General features: G+C 34.3%; 1 long non-coding RNA gene across 1 annotated transcript; it reads right to left on the reverse strand.

The window, feature by feature from the left end:
- Positions 1 to 1,597: 1,597 nt before the first annotated feature.
- Positions 1,598 to 17,701, reverse strand: LOC136042967 (uncharacterized). The gene is made up of 4 exons (XR_010621517.1): positions 17,642 to 17,701; positions 13,422 to 14,112; positions 7,109 to 7,938; positions 1,598 to 1,948 (listed from the first exon to the last, which is right to left on the reverse strand). It is a non-coding gene; the product is annotated as an uncharacterized LOC136042967 (long non-coding RNA).
- Between the last annotated feature and the right edge of the window lie 467 nt (positions 17,702 to 18,168).

The raw sequence follows: 18,168 nt of genomic DNA on the forward strand, positions 1-18,168 counted from the left end.
AAAGGGGGGGAGGGCTTTGACTACCCCAAAGGATGTTGCGAATTATTTATGTGACTATTTTTCTAGTGAGGGAGCGAAACTTTGCGATGATGCTCGAAAACAATTAAGCGGCCTCGCAAAATAGTTCATTTGGAAGTTCCAGTAGAAAATCAGTTGGTTTTTAATGCTTGTACCACAAATGAAGTGAGTATTATTATCAGTAGAATGCAGTCAAATTCAAGTGGTGTAGACGGGATTTCTTTTAAGATTGCTAAATCAGTTAAATTAGTTTTAACAACAGTTTTATATAATTTGATTAATAAATCTACGGAAAAAGGAATTTTCCTAGAAGTTTTGAAGGTTGCTAAAATAATACCATGGCACAAAGGAGGTAAGAGAGACGAACCTTCAAACAAAAGACCCATTTCTATCCTCCCTTTCTTTCCAAAAATATATGAAATGTAATTGGATCCAGGCTAACTGATTATATTGAAAATAATAAAATTTTTATAAATACTCAATTTGGTTTCAGAAAAAATAATTCCACAGAAATGGCAACTATTAAACTTGTTGACTGGGTAAATACGACGTTTGACGCGGGTCTGATTTCAGCTGCTTTATTCCTGGATTTGAAGAAGGCTTTTGACACGATTGACCATAAAAAGTTATTACTTGGGCTGGAAAAAAATCGGTGTGACCGGGAAGAGTCTGTCTTGGTTTGAATCTTATTTAAGTGACGGGAAGAAACTTGTGGTGAATGGGTGTTTTACTTCTGAGGTTAGTGCAGCAACTTATGGACTACCCCAGGGTTCGATTCTAGGTCCTCTTCTATATTTATTTAATAAATCTCGTTTGGAGTGTTTTTTAGTGATTTAGCTTTTATAGAGGAGGGTCAACCAGAAATGGACGAGCTTCTCTAATAATGACCAAGAAACAGTATACAATCATCAGATTCTTGCTATATGCAGTAATACGGAATTTAGAGCACTTGGAACGGAAGTAAACATTTACCAATATTGATATTTTGAGCTCATTTATAAAATGTTTCGGAATTTCCTTAGGACCACGACAATCAATAAATTCATGTTTACTCCCTCCTCAAATCAATAAAAAGGATTTAGCAAAGCTTACCTTGAGCCCAAAGAAATGATCTGAGATAACCAAGGTTGTCGTGGGTATTGCATCGCAAGTAATACAATCCCCTGAGGCTCTAGTTGAGTTTGTACTAACTACGCAGGTTGAGAAGTTATAGACTGTATAGGTTGTTGTTGTCCTTGGTTGGGTATAACATTCTGAGTACGTATACTACAAGCAAGTACTTGCTGGGAGATATCACTATGTTGTTAACTGAGGTTGGGTGTTATTTGCTAGTAATAATAGCATATAGGATGGAATGCCAAGATGAAGTATTACTTGGGTTTGTCTGGCTGTTACTATATTTTAGCCAGCATCAATGACAATTCTTAGCATCATTTTTACCCAACACCGGTTGAGGACAACCCTTTAGGAGAATATTAGCCAGAGAAGAAATAACTTGCGCTTTGCTGATTACAAATCAGAATTGTCTTTTGGCAAATTCTTTGTGGTTTGGTGATATTTCTGCACTGAAGTAAATGATTATTTGACAATTCTTGATGTATTTTCTGTGTTGCAATAGGGTATAGCTGCACATTTCTTATGACTAGGGATCAGCACAGCACATTTTCACTTGTTCGAAACAACTGCAGACCTTGTCGAAACTGGGTGAATTCACTTAATCATATTAAAAAACTGATTCCTCTTTTGTCACTTTGTATTGATACCTCCGTCAAACAAAACGATTGATCCTCAAAACAAAAAACAACATGACCCTCATTCAGCAAGCTAAATTTCTTTTCTATGATTGAGTTTCTAGGAAATAGAAGCAGGCGCTGTATTTCTAGCGATTAGATTGGAAATATGTGTCTGCCATGTCTTGTTTCCAAGAGATCTGTAATTTGACAAAATGATAATTACAAGTATGCTTATAAAACCAGTAATTTCGAATGCTATTTATCTATCACTCAGATAAAGGAACACAAAAGCAATAATTAATTTTGAGTCGAAAAGTGTCTATCGGCTCATTTCCTAGTAAAATATTCAAAGTGGAAATATATACTTCCTGAATTTGAAGTTAGTGACAAATGAGTCTGCAAATTGGTATAAAGACCTATCCTTGTGTAGGGATAACTACATCTTGTAGACTTAAATAGGATAAATAAGATCTAAGAGATGAAATTAGTCATCACTTTGTTTTGATATTAAATATAAAAAAAAAAACTATTTTCAACTGAAGGTCAGGAGCAACATTAAAACCCAAAACAAACAGAAAAATTATTCTGTATATGAAAGGAGTGTCCTCCTCCTCAATGCCTTGCTCTCCACGCTAAATTTTTCCACTTCTAAAAAAAATTCCTATTCTAATTAAATGGCCCTTGCATATAAAGAGTCGTTCTTGAAAAAAAAATTGGGACAAACCATCAAACATTCCTGTAAAGAGCAAGGTATTTAGGAGGGTAGCAACCCCTCCAAAAACGTTTTTAGCTTTAATGCTACTCCTTACTCTCAGCTAAAAAAAAACTTTTTTTCTTATTAAATTCTAATTGATTTCAAATAATGCTGGTATGTCTGGCTCACCCTCCAAGAAAAATTCCCTCAAATGACGGGAAAGTTTTTCAGGAAAATTCTCTTTAGCATACTTTTAATTGAAAAAGACTAAGCTCTATTTCTGATTATTATCCTAGCTTAAATATATTCGTTGCTGGACGTCTACTAAGTGGAGAACAGTCTGGTAAGAATAAGTGGTGTCAACTTCAAGTGTGTTCATTTCCAAGGACCAGGCTGCCTAGTCGTTCACTCAAGCATGTGTCAATGCATATAATAGCAAAATTTGTTGCTTTGAAATGTTTGTTTTGTTAATGTACAGTGAAAATAATAATGCAAAATTCAGAAAAGCAGTGGGAGTAAGATTTATATACCTCTGAGAACCGACAATTTTTTTATTTATATACATTTTTCAAATGACTTATTCATACTAGATGTTCATTTACAAGTTTTTGACATATCTTGGGATCCCTGTTCGAAAAGTGAGATTGAATTTGTCAAAGCTTGGAGGCTTAATCCTCTTGTCTGTTAAATGAACACGCATCCATAATTAAAGCTTCGATCATTTCTATCTTACATTCAATTGGTGTAAAGGGGTAATTTCCTTTATTTATTTGTCTTGTTTTGTTCTATAAGAATTTTTTTGTCAAGCAGAATAGGTATTGATCTTCTTAAATTCAAATTTCACAAACAGAAAGTTGCTAGATTAAAGTTTAGATTAAAATTTAGCAGAGATATTCTTGATGCAGATGTTTATGGTGTAATCATTTTAGTTATATATCTGTTTAGATATATAATGTTTAGTTCTGTTAAGATATCTATCCGTAATGTTTTTTGGGTACAAGGCAAAGAGGAAACTATGATGACATCTATATTACTGGCTATATTGAGTGTCGGGATGTCGACACCTGTAGATACATTGAACCTGCAAAAAACCTGCGAACCAGTGTTTCCACTATGGGGATTTCCCCCCTATAATGAGGATTTTTTAAGTCTTTTAGGGGCGAAAGTTTTCTTTTAGGGATTTGGGGATTTTCTAGGGATTTTTCCTCTCCCATGGACTTGAAGGAAAATTTTGGGGGTTTTCCTTTAATTTGTTCATCATCATCATCTTCTTAATCAGAGAAGCAGGATAATTCGATTTAGGATCTGTTTCCTTGCGAATTGAACTTGGAATCACAGAGAAGAATGTCTTCAGTTGCTTAAAGAATTTTAACACCACACAGATTTTGCGATGTACAGAAGTCCTAAGTAACAAACTAGCAACAAAGAACTGTTTGAAACAGTTCCATGCTGATGTGTGCTTCAAACAATAATTTCAGCTTCGACTGTTCTCGATTAATGAAGTCATATAGTTTGTCATTTTTAAGTTGTTTTTTCATAAGATTATTTGGTAGATAGCATGTAATTTTTTTACAGGTCAGATAAATAAAGTTATAATATATTTTGATAGTTTTATAGGGTACGTAGTTGTTCTTACTGTAGTAAATTTTTATGACAAGCATTGCATGTACGATTCTTTTTCTCCACAGTACTTGTATGATGTTTACGATTTTTGTGTAAAATAAAAAAAACCTGAACTCGAACTTGTAGCCAGCTCTATAAGTACTGACGTGAATAATAGAGATAGGCTATAACTATTCGAACACCTCTCTTACCGTTTCATTACCATAGTTTTTAACAGACAAACAAACTGACAGCCATTTGACAACCGTTAAAAACAATGGCACATGTAGGAATAAATGGATTGTGTGTTTTTGGCAAGCCTACGTACCCAGGGGAAAATCATGAACCTTCATACTAGAATTGGACAAGATTCCCTTTGTACGTCAAGGTCAGATACCGCCGTCCCCCCTGATTCAATCGAAGTAGTTCTCAAAGCTGCACAGGCGTTCCATATCAAAGCAGTAGGCCAGATACAGAAAAGGTTCCATTTCGAAGGCGACATTTACAAATATGCTGAAATGGTTGACCCAGGTCAACCCGATTACTTCAGCCTTCCTCTCTTCTACCTTTGTTAGGAAGTATGGATAGATCCCATGGGACGGAACCAAAACCGAGCAGGAGTGGAGGAGGCAGAGCCTCATCGATATTGAAAACGTCAAAACAATGGATGCCGTGACCTGCTGGTGTTAGGTATTGGTGAAAAAAAAAAAATGCTGCCGGAACAGAATTTTTATCTTAACCTGAAACCGGCAGTATTATTTATTTCCACTGTTCCATTTTCAAATATCAATGTCGAGAGATTTTTCAGTGCTGTAAAAGTAGTAAAAATTGACCGTCAGAATAAATTGAAAACATAAACTTGGCAGAGGATTCTAAAAACAAAATATGGAATGAAAAGGGCTCAAGAAAGCGTGGAATGTGAAGATGATCAGTTACTTCACCACATGAGAACGGTGAAAGCTTTAGCCACCATATAAAAAATGTTGAAGACACATCAGGGGAAGATAAGGTCTGATTACGTTTTACAAGTTCCGATTGAACATATTAAACATCTTGTACTGTAATCTACATTACAGTATTACATTTTCTTTTCTATTTGCTTAATATTATTTGAAGTATATTTGAAGCTATTTGTATTTTGCTGATGATTAAAAAGCACTTTAAACGGCATGACAAGACATTCTATTATGGTAGTGATTGCTAGACTTCAATCTAAAAAGCCAAAATATGTTACCTTTCAATGGTACGAGTAAAATGAGATAGGGAGAAGCGGTTCAGGGAGTAATTAGAAAATGGGAGATATTTAGGGATTTTGGAACTGAAGATGGGGATTTCTAGGGATTTTTCAGCTCTTTATTAGGGATTTAAAAAATGAGAAAGTGGAAACACTGCTGCGACCCAACGAATGTAGGCTGCAAAATATTGTTGTTTTTTTTATATTTTAACAGTTTCTAGCCTGTTGAAACGTTCTTGATATTTTTTCAGTCAGGGAACATTCAATGAAATACTATATTTTAATCTTTTTTTTTTGTCAGAATTGCTGACAAGACAAATTTTGTCTGAATGAAATAGAGCAATATGTCTGGGGGGAAGCCCCATATGCTTATACTGCATATATGCCATATGCAATATTTACAAAGATATTGAATGAGACGTGTCCTCTTGGAAAATTTAAAGGGGTAGAACGAAATTCCCAAAGAAACCATGGATTACACAGGGTATTTCTAGATTCTTTAAGTTGATAAAATATACCTATATGAATCGTCGGTCATTAATTTTCAGCAATTTAAAAATTACCGGAATCTTTTAAACGGGTTGAAACGGAAAGCTGAAAAAATGTATTTACAATATGGGTTTATGAAGCATAAATGTGATGTGAAAAAACATGCAAAAAGATAAATTTACTCCTGGGTCAAAAGGGTAAAATAGAAGTTATTAATAAATTACAATCAAATGGGGGGAGGGCTTTGACTACCCCAAAGGATGTTGCGAATTATTTATGTGACTATTTTTCTAGTGAGGGAGCGAAACTTTGCGATGATGCTCGAAAACAATTAAGCGGCCTCGCAAAATAGTTCATTTGGAAGTTCCAGTAGAAAATCAGTTGGTTTTTAATGCTTGTACCACAAATGAAGTGAGTATTATTATCAGTAGAATGCAGTCAAATTCAAGTGGTGTAGACGGGATTTCTTTTAAGATTGCTAAATCAGTTAAATTAGTTTTAACAACAGTTTTATATAATTTGATTAATAAATCTACGGAAAAAGGAATTTTCCTAGAAGTTTTGAAGGTTGCTAAAATAATACCATGGCACAAAGGAGGTAAGAGAGACGAACCTTCAAACAAAAGACCCATTTCTATCCTCCCTTTCTTTCCAAAAATATATGAAATGTAATTGGATCCAGGCTAACTGATTATATTGAAAATAATAAAATTTTTATAAATACTCAATTTGGTTTCAAAAAAAATAATTCCACAGAAATGGCAACTATTAAACTTGTTGACTGGGTAAATACGACGTTTGACGCGGGTCTGATTTCAGCTGCTTTATTCCTGGATTTGAAGAAGGCTTTTGACACGATTGACCATAAAAAGTTATTACTTGGGCTGGAAAAAAATCGGTGTGACCGGGAAGAGTCTGTCTTGGTTTGAATCTTATTTAAGTGACCGGAAGAAACTTGTGGTGAATGGGTGTTTTACTTCTGAGGTTAGTGCGGCAACTTATGGACTACCCCAGGGTTCGATTCTGGGTCCTCTTCTATATTTATTTAATAAATCTCGTTTGGAGTGTTTTTTAGTGATTTAGCTTTTATAGAGGAGGGTCAACCAGAAATGGACGAGCTTCTCTAATAATGACCAAGAAACAGTATACAATCATCAGATTCTTGCTATATGCAGTAATACGGAATTTAGAGCACTTGGAACGGAAGTAAACATTTACCAATATTGATATTTTGAGCTCATTTATAAAATGTTTCGGAATTTCCTTAGGACCACGACAATCAATAAATTCATGTTTACTCCCTCCTCAAATCAATAAAAAGGATTTAGCAAAGCTTACCTTGAGCCCAAAGAAATAATCTAAGATAACCAAGGTTGTCGTGGGTATTCCATCGCAAGTAATACAATCCCCTGAGGCTCTAGTTGAGTTTGTACTAACTACACAGGTGGAGAAGTTATAGACTGTATAGGTTGTTGTTGTCCTTGGTTGGGTATAACATTCTGAGTACGGATACTACAAGTAAGTACTTGCTGGGAGATATCACTATGTTGTTAACTGAGGTTGGGTGTTATTTGCTAGTAATAATAGCATATAGGATGGAATGCCAAGATGAAGTATTACTTTGGTTTGTCTGGCTGTTACTATATTTTAGCCAGCATCAATGACAATTCTTAGCATCATTTTTACCCAACACCGGCTAAGGACAACCCTTTAGGAGAATAGTAGCCAGAGAAGGAATCACTTGCGCTTTACTGATTACAAATCAGAATTGTCTTTTGGCACATTCTTGGTGATATTTCTGCACTGAAGAAAATGATTATTTGACAATTCTTGATGTATTTTCTGTGTTGCAATAGGGTATAGCTGCACATTTCTTATGACTAGGGATCAGCACAGCACATTTTCACTTGTTCGAAACAACTGCAGACCTTGTCGAAACTGGGTGAATTCACTTAATCATATTAAAAAACTGATTCCTCTTTTGTCACTTTGTATTGATACCTCCGTCAAACAAAACGATTGATCCTCAAAACAAAAAACAACATGACCCTCATTCAGCAAGCTAAATTTCTTTTCTATGATTGAGTTTCTAGGAAATAGAAGCAGGCGCTGTGTTTCTAGCGATTAGATTGGAAATATGTGTCTGCCATGTCTTGTTTCCAAGAGATCTGTAATTTGACAAAATGATAATTACAAGTATACTTATAAAACCAGTAATTTCGAATGCTATTTATCTATCACTCAGATAAAGGAACACAAAAGCAATAATTAATTTTGAGTCGAAAAGTGTCTATCGGCTCATTTCCTAGTAAAATATTCAAAGTGAAAATATATACTTCCTGAATTTGAAGTTAGTGACAAATGAGTCAGCAAATTGGTATAAAGACCTATCCTTGTGTAGGGATAACTACATCTTGTAGACTTAAATAGGATAAATAAGATCTAATAGATGAAATTAGTCATCACTTTGTTTTGATATTAAATAAAAAAAAAACTATTTTCAACTGAAGGTCAGGAGCAACATTAAAACCCAAAACAAACAGAAAAATTATTCTGTATATGAAGGGAGTGTCCTCCTCCTCAATGCCTTGCTCTCCACGCTAAATTTTTCCACTTCTAAAAAAATTCCTATTCTAATTAAATGGCCCTTGCATATAAAGAGTCGTTCTTGAAAAAAAAATTGGGACAAACCATCAAACATTCCTGTAAAGAGCAAGGTATTTAAGAGGGTTGCAACCCCTTCAAAAACGTTTTTAGCTTTAATGCTACTCCTTACTCTCAGCTAAAAAAAACTTTTTTTTTATTAAATTCTAATTGATTTCAAATAATGCTGGTATGTCTGGCTCACCCTCCAAGAAAAATTCCCTCAAATGACGGGAAAGTTTTTCAGGAAAATCCTCTTTAGCATACTTTTAATTGAAAAAGACTAAGCTCTATTTCTGATTATTATCCTAGCTTAAATATATTCGTTGCTGGACGTCTACTAAGTGGAGAACAGTCTGGTAAGAATAAGTGGTGTCAACTTCAAGTGTGTTCATTTCCAAGGACCAGGCTGCCTAGTCTTTCACTCAAGCATGTGTCTATGCATATAATAGCAAAATTTGTTGCTTTGAAATGTTTGTTTTGTTAATGTACAGTGAAAATAATAATACAAAATTCAGAAAAGCAGTGGGAGTAAGATTTATATACCTCTGAGAACCGACAATTTTTTGATTTATATACATTTTTCAAATGACTTATTCATACTAGATATTAATTTACAAGTTTTTGGCATATCTTGGGATCCCTGTTCGAAAAGTGAGATTGAATTTGTCAAAGCTTGGAGGCTTAATCCTCTTGTCTGTTAAATGAACACGCATCCATAATTAAAGCTTCGATCATTTCTATCTTACATTCAATTGGTGTAAAGGGGAAATTTCCTTTATTTATTTGTCTTGTTTTGTTCTATAGCAATTTTTTTGGCCAGCAGAATAGGTATTGATCTTCTTAAATTCAAATTTCACAAACAGAAAGTTGCTAGATTAAAGTTTAGATTAAAATTTAGCAGAGATATTCTTGATGCAGATGTTTATGGTGTAATCATTTTAGTTATATATCTGTTTAGATATATAATGTATAGTTCCGTTAAGATATCTATCCGAAATGTTTTTTGGGTACAAGGCAAAGAGGAAACTATGATGACATCTATATTACTGGCTATATTGAGCGTCGAGATGTCGACACCTGTAGGTACATTGAACCTGCAAAAAACCTGCGAACCAGTGTTTCCACCATGGGGATTTCCCCCCTAAAATGGGGATTTTTTAAGTCTTTAGGGATTTGGGCATTTTCTAGGGATTTTTCCTCTCCCATGGACTTGTAGGGAAATTTTGGGGGTTTTCCTTTAATTTGTTCATCATCATCATCTTCTTAATCATATTTAATCATAGGATAATTCAATTTAGGATCTGTTTCCTTGCGAATTGAACTTGGAATCACAGAGAAGAATGTCTTCAGTTGCTTAAAAAATTTTAACACAACACAGATTTTGCGATGTACAGAAGTCCTAAGTAACAAACTAGCAACAAAGAACTGTTTGAAACAGTTCCATGCTGATGTGGGCTTCAAACAATAATTTCAGCTTCGACTGTTCTCGATTAATGAAGTCATATAGTTTGTCATTTTTAAGTTGTTTTTTCATAAGATTATTTGGTAGATAGCATGTAATTTTTTTACAGGTCAGATAAATAAAGTTATAATATATTTTGATAGTTTTATAGGGTACGTAGTTGTTCTTACTGTAGTAAATTTTTATGACAAGCATTGCATGTACGATTCTTTTTCTCCACAGTACTTGTATGATGTTTACGATTTTTTTGTAAAATAAAAAAAACCTGAACTCGAACTTGTAGCCAGCTCTATAAGTACTGACGTGAATAATAAAGATAGGCTATAACTATTCGAACACCTCTCTTACCGTTTCATTACCATAGTTTTTAACAGAAAAACAAACTGACAGCCATTTGACAACCGTTAAAAACAATGGCACATGTAGGAATAAATGGATTGTGTGTTTTTGGCAAGCCTACGTACCCAGGGGAAAATCATGAACCTTCTTACTATAATTGGTAAATTTTTTGTTGTTCAATTTTTTTGACTTGAAAATAAAGTGAACATACCACTCGATGTCTTTTTTCTATGTTCTTTACAAATATAACAATCACTTCTGTCGCAAATTCAAATTTAAGCACAATTTGAGCTCTTGAAACCAAAATATTTCTAGTTTTGGGTATAAACAAAGCTTAAAACATGGGCCTCAGCATTGAACTTCCTGCAGAAGAACTATGTGGAATCAACTAATGCTTTAGAAATCAATGTGAACAATCGAAAATTTTAACTTCCCCTTGAAAGCGTTTACTTTGGTCCGAACGGACAAGATTCCCTTTGTACGTCAAGGACAGATACCGCCGTCCCCCCTGATTCAATCGAAGTAGTTCTCAAAGCTGCACAGGCGTTCCATATCAAAGCAGTAGGCCAGATACAGAAAAGGTTCCATTTCGAAGGCGACATTTACAAATATGCTGAAATGGTTGACCCAGGTCAACCCGATTACTTCAGCCTGCCTCTCTGCTACCTTTGTTAGGAAGTATGGATAGATCCCATGGGACGGAACCAAAACCGAGCAGGAGTGGAGGAGGCAGAGCCTCATCGATATTGAAAACGTTAAAACAATGGATACCGTGACCTGCTGGTATTTGGTATTGGTGAAAAAAAAATGCTGCCGGAACAGAATTTTTATCTTAACCTGAAACCGGCAGTATTATTTATTTCCACTGTTCGATTTTCAAATGTCAATGTCGAGGGGTTTTTCAGTGCTGTAAAAGTAGTAAAAATTGACCGTCAGAATAAATTGAAAACATAAACTTGGCAGAGGATTCTAAAAACAAAATATGGAATGAAAAGGGCTCAAGAAAGTGTGGAATGTGAAGATGATCAGTTACTTCACCACATGAGAACGGTGAAAGCTTCAGCCACCATATAAAAAATGTTGAAGACACATCAGGGGAAGATAAGGTCTGATTACGTTTTACAAGTTCCGATTGAACATATTAAACATCTTGTACTGTAATCTACATTACAGTATTACATTTTCTTTTCTATTTGCTTAATATTATTTGAAGTATATTTGAAGCTATTTGTATTTTGCTGATGATTAAAAAGCACTTTAAACGGCATGACAAGACATTCTATTATGGTAGTGATAGCTAGACTTCAATCTAAAAAGCCAAAATATGTTACCTTTCAATGGTACGGGTAAAATGAGATAGGGAGAAGCGGTTCAGGGAGTAATTAGAAAATGGGAGATATTTAGGGATTTTGGAACTGAAGATGGGGATTTCTAGGGAGTTTTCAGCTCTTTATAAGGGATTTAAAAAATGAGAAAGTGGAAACACTGCTGCGAACCTACGAATGTAGGCTGCAAAATATTGTTTTTTTTTTATATTTTAACAGTTTCTAGCCTGTTGAAACGTTCTTGATATTTTTTCAGTCAGGGAACATTCAATTAAATACTATATTTTAATCTTTTTTTTGTCAGAATTGCTGACAAGACAAATTTTGTCTGAATGAAATAGAGTAATACGTCTGGGGGGAAGCCCCATCTGCTAATACTGCATATATGCCATATGCAATATTTACAAAGATATTGAATGAGACATGTCCTCTTGGAAAATTTAAAGGGGTAGAACGAAATTCCCAAAGAAACCATGGATTACACAGGGTATTTCTAGATTCTTTAAGTTGATAAAATATACCTATATGAACCATCGGTCATTAATTTTCAGCAATTTAAAAATTACCGGAATCTTTTAAACGGGTTGAAACGGAAAGCTGAAAAAATGTATTTACAATATGGGTTTATGAAGCATAAATGTGATGTGAAAAAACATGGAAAACGATAAATTCACTCCTGGGTCAAAAGAGTAAAATAGAAGTTATTAATAAATTATTATCAAAGGGGGGGGGAGGGTTTTGACTACCCCAAAGGATGTTGCGAATTATTTATGTGACTATTTTTCTAGTGAGGGAGCGAAACTTTGCGATGATGCTCGAAAACAATTAAGTGGCCTCCCAAAATAGTTCATTTGGAAGTTTCAATAGGTAAGGGAGTTTCAAAGGAGGTAAGAGACACGAACCTTCAAACAAAAGACCCATTTCTATCCTCTCTTTATTTCCAAAAATATATGAAAGGATCCAGGCTAACTGATTATATTGAAAATAATAAAATTCTTATAAATACTCAATTTGGTTTCAGAAAAAATAATTCCACAGAAATGGCAATAATTAAACTTGTTGACTGGGTAAATACGACGTTTGACGCGGGTCTGATTTTAGCTCCTTTATTCCTGGAATTGAAGAAGGCTCTTCACACGATTGACCATAAACAGTTATTACTTGGGCCGGAAAAAATCGGTGTGCCCGGGAAGGGGTTGTCTTGATTTGAATCTTATTTAAGTGACCAGAAGCAAATTAGGGTGAATGGGTGTTTAACTTCAGTGGCTTGTGTGATAACATGCGGATTACCACAGGGTTCGATACTGGGTCCTCTTCTCTTCTAAATTTATTTAATAAACCTCGTTTGAGTTTTTTTTTAGTTTTATTACTCTCTGTTGGATGAATATAGTATACAGACCCCCCCCCCCCCCCGCGGGGCTCATGGACTAATACGCTTTGCTCTATAGGTAATGTTATCTGTGATAAAGCCTACTTTAAGCATTTTTAGTTTGCCCCTTGGAGGAGAAGGGTTAACCAGAAATAGATGCGCTTCTCTAATAATGACAGAGGAACAATAAGCGATCATCAGATTCTTGCTATATTCAATAATACGCACTTTAGAGTACTTGGAACGAAAGTAAACATTTACCGATACTGATATTTTGACCTCAATTATAAAATGTTTCGGAATTTCCTTAGGACCACGACAATCAATAAATTCACGGTTACTTCCTCCTCAAATCAATAAAACGAATGTAGCAATGCTTACCACATTTACCAATATTGATATTTTGAGCTCATTTATAAAATGTTTCGGAATTTCCTTAGGACCACGACAATCAATAAATTCATGTTTACTCCCTCCTCAAATCAATAAAAAGGATTTAGCAAAGCTTACCTTGAGCCCAAAGAAATGATCTAAGATAACCAAGGTTCTTGGGTATTGCATCGGAAGTAATACAATCCCCTGAGGCTCTAGTTGAGTTTGTAGTAACTACGCAGGTTGAGAAGTTATAGATTGTATAGGCTGTTGTTGTCCTTGGTTGGGTATAACATTCTGAGCCAGCATAGATAACAATTTGAGCATCATTTTTCCCAACACCGGTTGAGGACAACCCTTTAGGAGAATGTTAGCCACAGAAGGAATCACTTGCGCTTTGCTGATTACAAATCAGAATTTTCTGTTGGCACATTCTTTGTGGTTTGGTGATATTGATACACTGAAGAAAATGATTATTTGACAATTCTTGATGTATTCTCTGTGTTGCAATAGGGTATAGCTGCACATTTCTTATGACTAGGGATCAGCACAGCACATTTTCACTTGTTCGAAACAACTGCAGACCTTGTCGAAACTGGGTGAATTCACTTAATCATATTAAAAAATTCAAACTGATTCCTCTGGTCACTTTGCATTGATGCCTCCGTCAAACAAAACGATTTATCCTCAAAACAAAAAACAATATAACCCTCATTCAGCAACCTAAATTTCTTTTCTGTGATTGAGTTTCTGGGAAATTGATGCATGCGCTATGTTTCTAGCGATTAGATTGGAAATATGTGTCTGCCATGTCTTGTTTCCAAGAAATCTGTAATTAGACAAAATTAAAATTACAAAGTGTGCTTATAAAACCAGTTATTTCGAATGCTATTTATCTATCACTCAGATAAAAGAAACACAAAAGCGATAATTAGTTTTGGGTCAAAAGTGTCTATCGGCTCATTTCCTAGTAAATTATGCTAAGCGGTAATATATACTTCCTGAATTTGAAGATAGTAACAAATGAGTCAGCAAATCAAACAGTTCGTGGTAACGAACTGTAGTGAGGAGCCATCCGGCTCAATAGTATTAGTAAACAGAACTTTAAAAAATAGGATTTTATTACTGATAGATACATCAAAAGAATATGATTTTTATGCTGATTTAAAATATATAAGCTTCATCAAATTTAGTCTTATTTAAAAGTTAGTCTTATATTAAAAGTTACGGGCCTGAGAAAACTTGCCTTATTATATAACTATTTCTACTACAGCCTTTGGGATTCAGGGGTCATTTTTAAAGAATTTGGACAAAATTTAAGCTTTAGTGTAAAGAGCAAGGTATTAAAGAGGAGACAAACCCCCTCATATACTTTTCTACCATCTACCTTTCATATACCATCTATCGTATACCATCAACCTTTCTCATAAACCTTTCTTATATCGACCTCTGTAAGGATAATTAAATGGAAAAAAACAAGTGTTTTTAGCTGCAAGTAAGGAGCGACATTAAAGCTTAAAACGAACAGAAATTATTCCGTATATGAAAGGAGCTCTACCCTCCTCGACACCCCACTCTTTGTGCTAAATTTTTTACTGTTCTAAAGAGTAGAGTTGAGAGAAAGAGTCAAACTTTAGCGCAAAGATCGGGGCGTTGAGGAGGGAACAGCCCCTTTAATATACGGAATAATTTCTGTTCGTTTTAAATTTCAATGTCGCTCCTTACTTGCAGTTAAAAAAAACTTTTTTTATTTAATTTCTGAATGTTTTTGAATTAATAAAATTTTTTACTTTTGGCTCACTGCGCATGAAGAAATAAAACAAAATTTGCATATTATTTTTTTTTTGCAAAATGGATTTCACATAGTTTTGATCGGACGATTTTGATAAAAAAAAGGGCGGGGGGACAGACCTAGGTTACTTAAAAGTGCTACCAGATTTTTTTCACGAACGTTTTTGTTAGTAATAAACATATGTACCTTATGAATTAATTTACGTAGCGAACTTCTATATTTTTTTATTTTTACTACGTATATGTGGGGTTCGTCCCCTTGTCAACACCTCGCTCTTCACACTAAGGCCTGAATTTTGTCCCATATCTTTAAGAATGACCCCTGAATCACAAAGTCCATTTGAAAAAATAGTTGAAATTACTAAAAATACTGTAGCGTAAAAAGCAACATTATTGTGGAGGAGACAACCCCCCCTACATAAGTAATATTTTATGTTCGTTTTTAAGTTTTAATGCTGCTCATTACTTGCAGTTGAAAAAATGTATTTATTTTCTCTTTTTTTAAATAATGCTAGAAAATCCTGCGCCCCCTTCATGAATATTATCCTCCCTCATGAAAAATTCCTCCATGGAGGGATCCTCCGACATAACCCCCTTCCCCCGACCCACTCCCACCCCAACGCGAAAAAGTCACCCTAAAAATGTCTGTACACTTCATAATAACCATTTTTATATAAACAATGGTCAAAGTTTGTAACTTACAGCCCCTCCCCCAGGGACTGTGGGATATTAAGTCGTCCTCAAAGACATAGTTATTATCTTTTTTGACTATGCTGAAAAAAATGGCTATCTCAAAATTTTGATCCTTTGACTTTGGGATAAAAATGAGCGCGGGAGGGGGCCTAAGTGCCCTCCAATTTTTTGGTCACTTAAAAAGGGCACTAGAACTCTTAATTCGCGTTATAAAGAGCCCTCTCACAAAATTTTAGGGCCACTGGGTCGATACGATCACCCCTGGAAGAAAAAAACAACAAAAATAAACACGCACCAGTGATCGGTCATCCGGCAAAAAATACGAGTTTCGACATTTTTGTAGATAGGAGAATGAAACTTCTACAGGAAGGTTCTCTAATACACTGAATTCAGATTGCGTGATTTTCGTCAACATTTTATGACTTTTAGGGTGTGTTTCTCCCTATTTTCCAAAATAGGGCAAATTTTCTCAGGATCGTATCTTTTGGTTGGTAAAACTAAATTGGATGAAACTGTTATATTTAAAATCAGGATAAAGATCTAATTCTTTTGATATATCTAATAGTATCAAAATCTGATAGACTAAAATAGGATAAATAAGATTTAAGAGATGAAATTAGTCATCACATTGTTTTGATATTAAATTTAGAAAAAAGTTTCAACTGAAGGTAAGGAGCAATATTAAAATTGAAAACAAACAGAAAATATTATGTAAATGAGAGGGTTCGCCCCCTTGTCAATACTTTATTCTTTACGCTAGAGTTCGAATTATGTTTCAATTCCTTCAGAATGACCCCTGAGCTACAAAGACTGTAATTAGAATAAATAGCTCTGTTGAAGGTACTTAAAAAAATGTAGCCCAAATTTGTGTCTTAAATATTATATTTTCATTATATTTTGGGATATTTCATTAGAATTAGTACGAGAAACAGATTCTACTTAGATGAAGAATAACATAGGCGTATAACAGACAAGTAGCCTACCATATATATGTATATGCATGTATGTATCTAAGGAAAACCTGTTTCTCTACTAATTCTAATGAAATATCACAAAATAAAATGAAAATATAATATTTAAGACACAAATTTAGGCTACAGATTTGCACATTAGGGGTGGGCAGGGAAAAGTATAGCAGATCTGTATGCAAAATGTATTAGGTACAATTATCCTGCATATTATGAAGCAATAATTCTTTTGTAACTTCAGTGTGTCCAAATATTTTGTCCCCCTCCCCCCAATTTGCAAATACATAGCCCAAATTATATATTTCCTATCTATTCTGTCATTTTTCTTCGTATTGTCTCATGATAAGATGAAAGAAATATATATATATATATATATATATATATATATATATATATATATATATATATATATATATAGTATCCAGGGAGAATTAATAGTAATCTATAAAATATAACTCACGTTTATTGATCAGTGTCAAATCATCGCCACATTTTATCAACTCACAAACTACGGACATGAATGTCCTTAGGCGAACTCTAAATACAAACTAAAAATGATATGTACACTTAAGAGATTTACCAGTGCATGTTAGGGCAAACTGTAGTATGTCCAGGTAGACTGTAGTGCATGGTAGGGCAGACTGTAGTATTGGGCAGACTTCAGTATGTCCAAATATTTTGTCCCCTCCCCCCCCCCCCTAATTTGCAAATATGTAGCCCAAATTCTATATTTCCTATCTATTCTGTCATTTCTCTTAGTCTTGGGTCATGATAAGCTAAAAGAAATATATATATATATATATATATATATATATATATATATATATATATATATATATATATATATATATATATATATATAAGTATCCAGGGAGAATTAATAGTAATCTTTAAAATATAACTCACGTTTATTGACCAGTATCAAATCATCGCCACATTTTATCAAGTCACATTTCTTTAGACGGACTCTAAATCATTGATGCCACGAGAACAGGGACGCAATGTCATAGTGGTGTGAAGTGTTTATGGGCACCACGAAAGAGTTTGCTTACGAAAATGTGAACCAATGGAGTTAAAGCATAATTTTTTATCAAGAAATGTTTGAAAATGGCTTAGAAATGATTAGAGATGTCAGTCATTGTGATAAGGTTGTGTGAAATGACATTGTTTATCAGTGAGAGTTTGCTTGCTAGAAAACATGAACCAATGGATTTGATGCATGATCTTTTAACCAGAAAATGTCTTAGGTGATTAGTGATTAGAGGTAGCAGAGTCAGTAATATTGTTGCTAGGGGGTGTGAATTTCCATGGAGGGCATTGCGTTGAAGGGTGGCTTGCAAAAAAAATGGACTTGCGAAATCAACTGACTTTTGCCTATTTTTCTTATGAAATTATCTTTAAAATGAATTAGGAATGAAAATATGTATCATCAT

This window comes from Artemia franciscana, unplaced genomic scaffold (assembly GCF_032884065.1).
Source record: "Artemia franciscana unplaced genomic scaffold, ASM3288406v1 Scaffold_2577, whole genome shotgun sequence".
NCBI lineage: Eukaryota > Metazoa > Arthropoda > Branchiopoda > Anostraca > Artemiidae > Artemia > Artemia franciscana.